Consider the following 11,142-nt stretch of genomic DNA (forward strand, 5'->3'; position numbering starts at 1 on the left):
GCCCCAGCGGGCAGTGCTAATTTGTAGTCACTGCAAGAAGCGAGGCCACTTCGTGTTGATGTGTCGCTAGACGAAGTATCTCGGATCTGTGGAGCTACATGCCGCCATGGCGGTGGCTCAGAACGGACGCTACGTTGAAGTGAGCGTCGACGGGTACCCTCTTGTCTTCAAAGTGGACTCCGCCGCCGACGTCTCAATGGTGCCACGTACAATTCCTGGCTGCCCAGCCGAACTCGACAAGCCGCGTGGTGAATAACTTTTTAGGCCCAGCAAACAAGCTCCGAAGCTTCTTGGTACCTTCTGCGCAGCTTTGTTTTGGCGGGACAGACAAATTAACGAACGGCTGTACGTTGTCGAAGGTCTAGGGCAACATCTTCTCGGCTATCTCGCAATAAATTAGCTTGGCGTCGTCACGTTTGTCGGCACTGTCACGCAAGTCCGGCCGAAAACGCTGTTTTGAGACGTCCCTCTATCCCTATTCGCCGACCCACACCTCCCACTCCGTGCTCTGCCTCCCACTTTTGCGGTCCTACTCGATGACTTTTGGGCTCACCAGGCTGCAGATTGGGAGTGCGCTCAGCTCAAGACTTACTGCCAGCAAGGATGGCCTCGGAAGCAGAATCTGCCTCTCAACATGGGTCAGTTTTGGGCTGGTCGTGCTATCTATCAATGACGACCTTCTTTGCGGTGGAAGCCTACTCGTGCCCACTTCTATGCGCAAGCACGTCCTGTCCTTGATCCCCGATGGGCCCCGCGGAGTTAACCACTGTCGCACCATTGCCAAAGGGGTTGTTTGGTGGCCAACCATGGGGAACCAGATCAAGGCCATGGTGGAAAAATGTCCTGATTATGCCACCACGCGGGTCTAGCGAGCAGAGCCACTGCTTATTACGGTCACGCCTAGCCGCCCTTGAGAACAGGGTGGACATTTTTTATCACGACGAAGCAGAGTAGCTTTTCCTCGTCAACTACTACTCGAGGTCACCGAATTGCTGACCCTTCGCTCAACGGCGTCTGCTGCGGTGATCTCCACCATTAAAATTGTCTTTGCAAGACATATGAGATCCCTGAGACACTTGTTGGTGACAACGAACCACAATTTTTGTCGGCAGAGTTCTGAGCCTTCTCTCATGTCAACAGCAGTCCCAGGTACCCTCAGTCTAACGGTTAAGTCGAGCGCATGGTGAGTACGGTCAAGGAACTCTTCAAGAAATCTCCGGACTGGCCCTTGGCTCTCTTGTCACACCGCAACGCACCTGGCATCACCGGCTACAGCCCTGCTCATCTGCTGATGTGACGCAGCCTTTGGACTCGCCTTCCTGTGTCACCGGCCACACTTCTTTCCAAACCTCCTCGCACTGCCGACTTCAACAGGCGCGGCATGGCTTAACGTCGCCACCAGTGTCAAGATTTCAAATATCAGCACGCTGCAAAGTATTTACGTCCTCTGGTGGAGGGGGAGAGAGTGTGAATTCAGGACACAGAGTGTGCGGCCACAGTGCTCAGCCCAGCGCAGCGCCCACGCTCGTATGTGGTACAGACAGACGCAGGGGTTCTAGTTCGCAACCGGAGATATCTGGTACCTCAGCAGTCGGAGGCATCGGGCGATGGCGAACTTCTGGCTCCTCAGCAGAGCCAGCCATCGGTTGGTGGTGACTTCAGCAGCATCAGTTCACTACCAGAAGGATCCCCAACCCCACTGCAGACTCCCACTCGCCCAGCCCAAGTGCAGCAGTCCTCCGCCGCCTGGTCATGTCATTACCCCGTCACCAGCTGCCTCGCTACAGGTTGTCCTAGCTACCCCTTCATGACCGCCAGCATAGGGTGTGTGCACACAGTTGAGACGTAGAATCAGGCCTCCAGTGCGGCTGAACTTGTAGTGTGCCGCAACACATCATTACGTTTCATACATGGTGATGTTATGGCCTGTATTGTTTTTGTTCATCTCAAAAGGGGAGATGTAGAGGGCGCATGATATTAATCACTCCAGTGTTGTTGGGTCTGGGGCGCCCTCTATGGTATTGGGTAGATAAAGAATCGGGTGCTAATAAATGGGGTCACTTGTGTTGGGAACTTGATATGTGCGTCTTGTTACTGCGGCCCTCGAGCTTCGGCCTGCATCCCTGGCCGCCTCTGCTCGAACGCGTTCCCTACACAAACCGCACAAACGCTCATAAATCCTGTGGCGACCACGATGCTGCACGTCTACTTTGTGTTTGGGAGCAATGACGTTCTCCTGCTCCCTGACGGTGCTTGACCAGAATTAATCTTCAGCTAGGCTTCACGATGCTGCATTTTTAAGGGGAATTCGTGGTACTCCAGGCTAGCGTCTCTTCTTGCGTTCGACTTGCACACACACCACCACAACAGACTTGTAGCATCACATCGCTAAAAAACATCTGCACACGTACAAACTACAAAAACAATCATCGAACACGGGAAACATGACGCAAACCGCCCCCCCCCCTCCACACACGATTGCGCACAAAAAAGCACACGGTCACGCACAAATACTCATGTACTCACATTGAAACACGAAGTGCCATCCGCTTTGACGGGTGGAGCGTCAATGCCTTCCCCAAAAAAAGCGGCTGAAACTGTCAACTCTGCCAAGACGCGCTCGCCTATTGACGACGATGCAACGCAGCAGGCCGCACATTGTTCTTTTATTTAGCGGTCGTGGCAATACAATTCCTTAAATACCCGTATTAACAGAAATTAGTGACATACCAGAAAATATTGCACAGGAGTAAATATATATTTCAGTTACAGTACATAGTATAATACAGCCAAAATACAATTGTGTCATTATACACCATGTAATGAAAAGGAAAGCTTGTGTCAATGCTATTAAAATACAAACGTAATCAGAATAAGAAGCAACAATATATATATATATATATATATATATATATATATATATATATATATATATATATATATATATATATATATATATATACATATACATATTGTAATGAATCAGACTTGGAGACAATGCCTTTGATGATGATGATAATGGTCCTTGGATCATTGACCCCTACCCACTGCGTGCCGGCTGCTCTTTATCTAGTTTCGTCTTCCTCTGATTCGCAGGCGCTTGGCCTGCACCCTGGCATGAACGACGCTGATTTGCTTACACTCGGCCCCACTGCGGCAATGTATAGCTACTGGGCAGCAGAAATGTCTCTGCTGGACAGAACTGACTGTTTCTTGCTGGTCTTTGCAGGTCTCCATCTTCGAATGACGGTTCTGAGTTAATTGCAGGTATTTTAGGCGGACATCACTGGCTGTTCCAGGAAGGTCGCTGTGGCTGTCTCTTTCCCTGAAGTATTTCCGAATGCACCGCATTTGATTTGCAAAGAGCTGCAGAAGACGAATTTGATGCGCGGTAGCTGTCGACAGACCATGTCGTCAGGAAACAGGCACGTACCCTAAGGTGTGAAGCAGTGAGTGCGCTTTGCGTGGACGAACTCAAATCACACTGAGCTAGGCATATTGTATGGCACTGTCGAAGCGGGGGCTTCGATTGGGGCAGGGATTGGCACTGGTGAAGGGAGTATACGCCCCATTACTTCTCGTTCTTTTTGTGTTTTTAGTCGTCTTAGTCATGTTTATGTCCTTGGACCCGATGGGCGCACGGAGATGGTCGGCGCATTCGGGCAGTGCCTGCATGCTCTCGCATCTGCGGGAGCTGCACTAAAGGGCCTCAGAGTGCATTGAAGGCTGTCTTAGGCTGACCTAGTTTCTCGACTTGCATCATGTTAGGCTCTAGATCTCGAACGAGCTCGTGTTTACGCTCTGCTGAGCTTGGAGGCAGCATCGCCATATGGTGCGTGTTACATCGTACATAATGAAAGCGACAGCATAGACGGGGACATCTTGTTTATGCCATCTCCTTCCTCCCTGTGGCGGCCGCTGAGCACGTGACATCAGGAAGCGCTGCAGTAGGTAGCGACACCTTATGTCACATATCCCCTCTTGCAAAAAAATGAACAAAATAAAAAAATAAAAACATACAAAGAACTGTTTTATTTACTTCATAACAAAATCCTTCGGTTTCTTCTGGGTCTTCTTTTTACGCTTGCTTTTTTTTCTTACAGGCGCATTAAATCCTAGACTGGTTGAAGCTTGCGTGCCTTCTGGTGCAGATGATCCAGGGTCAGCACTTTCATGACCATCTGTTCTTGATGTGTCAGGTTGTGGCGCACTAGATGACCGATCAGGTGCAGGTGACCAGTTCATAAGAGCAGATGTTTCAGGCTGTGGTGCATCACAAGACCGATTAAATGCAGGTGACCAGTTCATAACAGTAGAGCTGTCTGATATCATTTTGTTGACTGCTCCGGAGTGAGCTACGGATAACTTGGATGCGTTTCGCACATTCCCATCGTCAAAGAGGTGATCTCCATGAGGTGAATGATCTTCTTGGGCGCGGAGAATTGTGAAGAAAGCTTGCAGTGAACTGCTGGTGTCTTAACATGCACGTAATCACCAACGACGAAACTGGGTTTTTTGGCTCCACGTTTTTTATCGGTGTAGCCCTTCGAGATTATTTGTTTGTTTTTACGCGCTCTGGCAACTGCTCAATCACCCTTGACGGGTCCGTGCTGAAGCATCTGTCAGACAATCCCACTATGTCAAGTCTGGTGTGAGGTTGGCGTCGACGAAGAAGAACTGTGGGTGCCGCACCAGTAGTCGCATGAGGTGTACAGCGATATACTTGTAAGTAATCAAGCATGGCAGTTCGTATATCACGACGTTCAAACAGGGCTAGTTGAATATTTGACTTCAGAACCATATTGAATCTTTTGACCAAGCCGTTAGCTAGTGGGTAATACACAGAGGAGTTGTGCGTTATTCCGCACTCTGTGAGAAATTTGTCAAAGCTTGCTGATGAAAACTGTGGTCTATGATGAAACACGATACCACGTGGGTATCCTTCTCGCGCAAAAAGTTCAAGTAAAAAGTTCTTCACTGTAGACGTGGCCGCATCTCGCACGAAAGCCATTTCAGGCCACTTGCTATAATAGTCAATAACAATAATTGCAAAACGGTAGTCAGCCGAAGCTTGCATGAAAGGTCCCACAATGTCGATGGCAGTTTTTTCCCACGCCGCCTCAGGAAGAGGAACAGGTTGCAGTGGCGCTGCAAAGGTACATGCGGACTTGTCACAAGACAGGCAAGTCACGCATGTGCGTACCAGTTCTTCAATGTGGCTATCCATGCACGGCTACCAATAAAACTCTCTCAAGTGAGCTTTGGTATGACTGATGTGACTCGTGGGTCAGATCCATAAGACGGCGTGTCAAAGTCATGGGCCCGACAATCCTGTCACCCCGACATAATATGTCACTTACGACAGAGAGTTCAACCCTCACGTAAAAGTAAGGTAGCAATTCTTTTGACAGAGATTTCTTGTCAGGCCACGAAATAGTCGTGAAGTGCTTAACTTGACAGATAACCTGATCATTGGCACTTGCTTCTTGAAGTTCTTGCATGGTCGCTACTGGAGTTAAAAGGCATATGAATTCTTACTTGGGTGCACCGTGGAGTAAACTCTGTATGGGCAGCCGGGAGAGAGCATCAGCCACGACATTTTCACTGCCCTTTTTGTATTTTATGGTGTAGTTGTAAGAAAGCAACCATGAGGACCAGCGCGCTATTTTCTATAGACGGTGACCTGTACCTATCGGACCTGTACCTATCGTTGAGAGGAGCGCAACCAACACTGCCTGGCCAGCTCGTTGAATAAATGTCCTCCCCCACAGGTAAATGTGCCAATTGATGTTCGCAAGTCCAGACGCAAGCAAGAGCCTCCCGTTCGCGCCGACTGAGTGACGTCATTCATGCGGTTGCAGAGTGCACGAGGCGAATGCGACAGTATGCACTGAGGTTCCGTTATCCTGCTGAACATCACACCTAGTCCATATCCTGAGGCATTGTCGTAACATAGGCAGGTAGATGAGGATTGAAGAGATGAATCACTTCACAAGATGTTAGCCGGGCTTTCAGTTGCTCCAAACTGCTTTGTGTTGCCGCAGTCCAAACGAACAGCGCATTTCCTCGAAGCAAGGTACGCATTGGCTCCACAACGACAGAAAAGTTTTGAATAAACTTAGAGGAAAAGCCTGCAAGTCCCAGAATAGAATGCAGTTCGTTGATGTTTTCAGGTGATGGTGCCTTGGTTATTGCCTCAATGGATGACATTAGTAGAAATAATCCTCTATCGCTGACAACATGACCAAGGAAAGTCAGCTCTGTGACGTCAAAAACACACTTGCGATTGAGCCTGAGGCCCGCATCAGAGAGGCACTTCAAAACAGCGCGTGAATTGCGCAGATGATCTTCTAGGGAGCGTTCATAAACAATGATATCGTCAGTGTAAAATAAGACGCATTTGTACCCTTTTAGGATCATGTGAATCATTTTTTTGAAATGCTGAGGGCGCCGAAGCCAGTCCGAGGTGAACCCTTTTGAAATGAAAGAGTCTATCGTAAGTGATGAAGGTAGTAGGGTCACGGCTATCTGGACTGAGTGGTAATTGGTGGTACGCAGATGCTAGGTCAAGCTTCGAGAATCGCTGTGCCCCAGCCAAGCGGTTCAATAGTTCTTCAGTTTGTGGCAGAGGAAAACTGTCCACAATAACAGCTTTGTTTGGCTCCCGTAAGTCAACGCACATGCGATTGGAGCCATCTTTTTTTCTAGCTGCCACAATAGGTGACACCCACTCTGGCGAGTCAACGTGCTCAACAAAGCGCCGGGCTTCCAATTTCTGTATTTCTGCTGAAACTTCCTCACGAATGACAAGTGGTAGCCGTCTCAGCTTGCTGGACACTGGCTGCACTGAAGCACGGACCCTGACCTTGTGGCAGAATCCTTTAACTGTTCCGAGTTCGTTCGAAAATAAGTGCTCAAATTCAGATCGTAACTATGAAGGTAGTACAGGTGCTTCTTGTGACAGCAGAAGACACCTAAAGGGTGAGCCTTGAATTTTCATGTCCAGAGCCGCGATTTCATTTAATCCAAGAATTCACTCTTATGTTTCTATGTGGCTACAAATTATATGCATATCTGGTTGATGTGCATAATTTACAAATGTATATATATTGTTTACGTATAATTTTTGTATGTATTAACACAATGTGACTTCAAATTACGCACGCTAGCCGATACTTGTGCCCAGCCTGCGGGACCCAGCTGCGTGCGAACCGTGTTGGAAAAAAAGAAGAACGTAGAAGAAGAGGCAGAAGTGCTGATTCGCTCGCTTCGGCATCTTTATATTTCCCGGTGGTGCTAGTAGCTCCACAGTTTCCTTTTATTACTGCCGAACGATTCAAACGCCTGTTAATCTTAAAAATCAACGAAACGTCGCTTCTACAATCTGAAGAATGTCGGCCCTTGCAATTCACATGGAACACCGCAAAATGCCTTTCCCGTCAATGTGAGGTGACCCTCACAAGCTTTCGCTGTAGAGTTCCTCTGTTAAATTTTTATCTCAACAAATCAGGATTTTCATTAACTAACCTATGTGTAGTTTGCAATGAACCGGAAACAATGGATCACTTTCTTCTCACATGCCGCCGCTTCGCCTCACTGCGCCGAATAATTCTTGAAAGACCGATTGGTGTGCTCGGATTGCCAGTCAATACATCCTCCCTATTATCGTTTGGAGCCGGTCAGTTGGGTGTGGGCCGCAGTACTATTCTGTCAGCGCTACATAAATTCATTCAGGCAACCGGAAGGATACGCTGCTAGTGGTACTGCCAGATGTATCCAATTATTTCTCCCCCTTCCTCATTCTTGTTAATTTGTTTTATATATTCGGGTTTATCGCATTCTTCTGCAATTTTTCACGGTTTTTCAAAGGAACATTATTATTGTTCCTATCTAATATCTCTGTATTTTTAGCAAGCATTGTAGAAAATGATCTATTATGAGGTACAGTGTGGCCGATCCCCCATGTGGGTATGTGCAAAGATCTCCTAGGAGACAAGACAAGACAAGTGAATCCTCGAGACAATCTAGCTGTGTTATTATTCTCGGGCACAAGTTCACCCTGCCTACGTTAGCCTATTAAAAGAGTTCATTGAAGAGTGCGTTACAAATTTGGTGGAAGTGCTGGGTGTGATGCCAAGCCCCGCTCGAGTGACGGAGCACAGTCCAGAACCACAGCGATTTTCACCCAAAGAGCTGACACCTGTTCATTAGCGCTGCAGTCGACGCCTACGTGGTGAGGGTCCTGAATTTTCACCTTTATCGACTTCCCTTGGAACATCAACCGCTGTGAACGGGTACGCAACCGACATGACAGCTCAGGTCACTCCAGCCAACATTGTAGTAAACCAGCCAATGCTACCAAAGCCTTTACACGGCGAAAGCTACGAGGACGCAGAGGACTGGCTTGAACACTTTGAACGCATCGCAAAGGCTAACGGATATGGGGAAGAGCGCAAACTTGGAAGTGTTTACTTCGCACTGGAAGATAGTGCACGAACGTGGTATGAAAACCACGAAGCTATCTTCCAGTCGTGGAATGATTTTCGACAGGAGCTGCTCGCTGCTTTCCCGAACACAGACCGCAATGAGAGAGCTGAAGCTGCACTCCAGACAAAAAATCAGCAAAATAACGAAACTGTCGCCATGTATCGGGAAGACATGTCTCGCCTATTCCGCCGAGCGGATTCAAATATGAGCGAAGACAGGAAGCTGCGCCATCTCATGCGAGGCGTGAAGCAAGAACTCTTTGCCGGACTAATTCAAAGCCCGCCGCGCACCGTCGCCGAGTTTCGTTCCGAGGCGACTACAATGGAAAGGACGCTACAACAGCGAGCAAGGTTATACAACCGGGATGCGATCGTCACTTCCTTAGACATGTTGCCACCAGTCTTCGGTAACGGCATGGAAGCACTACGCGAGCTGGTGCGGTCTGTTGTGCGAGAAGAACTGCAGAAGCAGCGTCTTGACCAGAACGCTCCAATGCTTTCGTCTCTGGGCGATGTGATCCGTGAGGAGGTCAGGCAGGTGGTACGCGAACCTTCGAGCAACGCACAGCCAGGGCCGCCACCACAACAGAAGACGAGAATGATGTAAGCCGATGTGCTACTACGAAGACCTCCAGGACGTGTGGACGTCGCGGCGGCTACACCTATGCAGTACCCGATGCCGCCGAGCACCCTGCAGCCAACGCCAGAGAGTAGACTAAGGAAGAGCGTTGTCTGGCGCACTCCCGACAGGATACCGCTGTGTTACCACAGTGAGAAGCCTGGTCATCACTACCGAACGTGCCACTACTGCCAGGCAGGACTACTACGTGGTTTTCCTGTTAATGCACCTCGACCACGAAATGGTGAACGTCCCTTCGAAATTGAAGAATACCTGTCAGGTCGTCAAATCTCAAAGTGGCTTCCAATGACACCAACCTCGTGCAACGACAACGGGAGGTATAGATCACCTAGCCCCCGACCTTCAGCAAGCTCCCCAAGGTCTCGTTCCCCAAGCCCGCGTCGGGAAAACTAGAGTCAGTGACCTGTGGAGGCAAGACCGCTGTCGACGCTAATGCAGAAAAATCTCCATTGCTGACTCTGAACGACGACCGATTCAGAAACCGGTGCTTCGATAGTGACGTTGCTTCCAATTCACGTGTGTTCGTTGACGGCTACGAAGTCATCGGACTGGTAGATATCGGCGCAGATTATTCAGTGATGAGTAGCGGACTTTCTAAAATACTGAAGAAAGCGCTGACTCCTTGAAAGGGACCACAAGTTCGCACAGCAGGAGGGCACCTCATCGACCCTACAGGAATATGCACAGCAAGAACCTGAATACGGGGTTTCACGTACGTCGCCAGTTTTATTGTGCTGTCGGAATGCTCAAGAGACTTGATTATCGGTATGAATTTCTTACGAGCTAATGGCGCTATAATTAACTTGCGAGAATCTTCCGTCTAATTCTCGACTAGGCACGCGATTGCTACCTTTGAAACGGGAGAAAACGTATATGACCTTTGTATTGCAGATGATGGCGTCATGGTGCCGCCAAGATCGAGCATATCTGTCGCAGTAACCAACAAAGCATTCAGTGATTCGAAGGATTTGCTGACAACAACACTGCCTTACTACTCCAAAATGGGATCTGCATGGCACGAGGCCTAGTTAAGTTACGTGATGGATGTACAAATGTCCTACTCACAAACTTTGGAATTAAGGCACAGCACGTTGCAAAAGGAACCGTCATCGCCAGTCTGAATAATTTTGTCCAGGTTACGGAGCTGCGCACTTTCGAAACCAATGAGTCTGATTCCGAAGACGTGGAGTCTGTCCTTGCAGCCATCGACATCGAGCCAGGCCTACTACCAAGCGAAAAAGAGCAAATAGAGGGTCTTTTAACCCTTTCGGCCCTGGCGGTGTCAATTGACACCACCGCACAACATCCCCCCTAGTATCTCGGAAACGTAAATAATACTGCTCATTCTTGGGGAAATAGTTCTTCAATGCTCCCCACTGCAATTGACACCAATATTGCGGCACGTTTGTTGAGGTATCAGCCACAACGAATAATAAGCGCGACCGAGGTCTTCCGTGAAGCCAAGGCGCTTAAGTTGAGCTGGGTAAGCGCCATTTTCGGGATAACGTACCGAAGCTGTTTCAGTGAGTATAAGGCTGAAAAGTAAGAAGTTTTTTTCCAATTTGTGTACACCATTGTTTGGCAGGAAAAAAGAAGCCGTTTTTTTTCTTTCTTTAATCACTGGGCCCTAATTACCTAATATCATGCCACGTTAATTATTCCGAAAATGCTTGTACCAGTGGCTTAATTTTTTGTTTGTGGTCTTCTGAGGTCCTAACTACAAGAAAAACGCGCACAAAAAGTGTACCCGATAAAAATAAAAAATCCAGAGCTGAAAAGGTTAAGGGAATTCGCCAAATGTTTCTCGTTGTCATCTAAGGTTCGACGCACTCCTATCGCCAAACATCGCATCATTGTCGACGAGTCCGTGAGGCCAATACACCAGCATCCCTACCGAGTGTCACCAAGAGAAAGAAAAGCTATTGGTAGTCAGGTTAAAGAAATGCTCAAAGACTATTTAATCCAGCCTTCATGAAGTCTATGGGCGTCACCCGTTGTTCTTGTGAAGAAAAAAGA

General features: G+C 48.3%; 1 pseudogene; it reads left to right on the forward strand.

Moving 5' to 3' along the window:
• The first annotated feature begins 1,180 nt into the window (after nucleotides 1–1,180).
• On the forward strand, nucleotides 1,181–1,934 carry LOC142803196 (uncharacterized; annotated as a pseudogene).
• Nucleotides 1,935–11,142: the final 9,208 nt, after the last annotated feature.

Source organism: Rhipicephalus microplus, chromosome 3 (assembly GCF_043290135.1).
Source record: "Rhipicephalus microplus isolate Deutch F79 chromosome 3, USDA_Rmic, whole genome shotgun sequence".
Taxonomy (NCBI): Eukaryota; Metazoa; Arthropoda; class Arachnida; order Ixodida; family Ixodidae; genus Rhipicephalus; species Rhipicephalus microplus.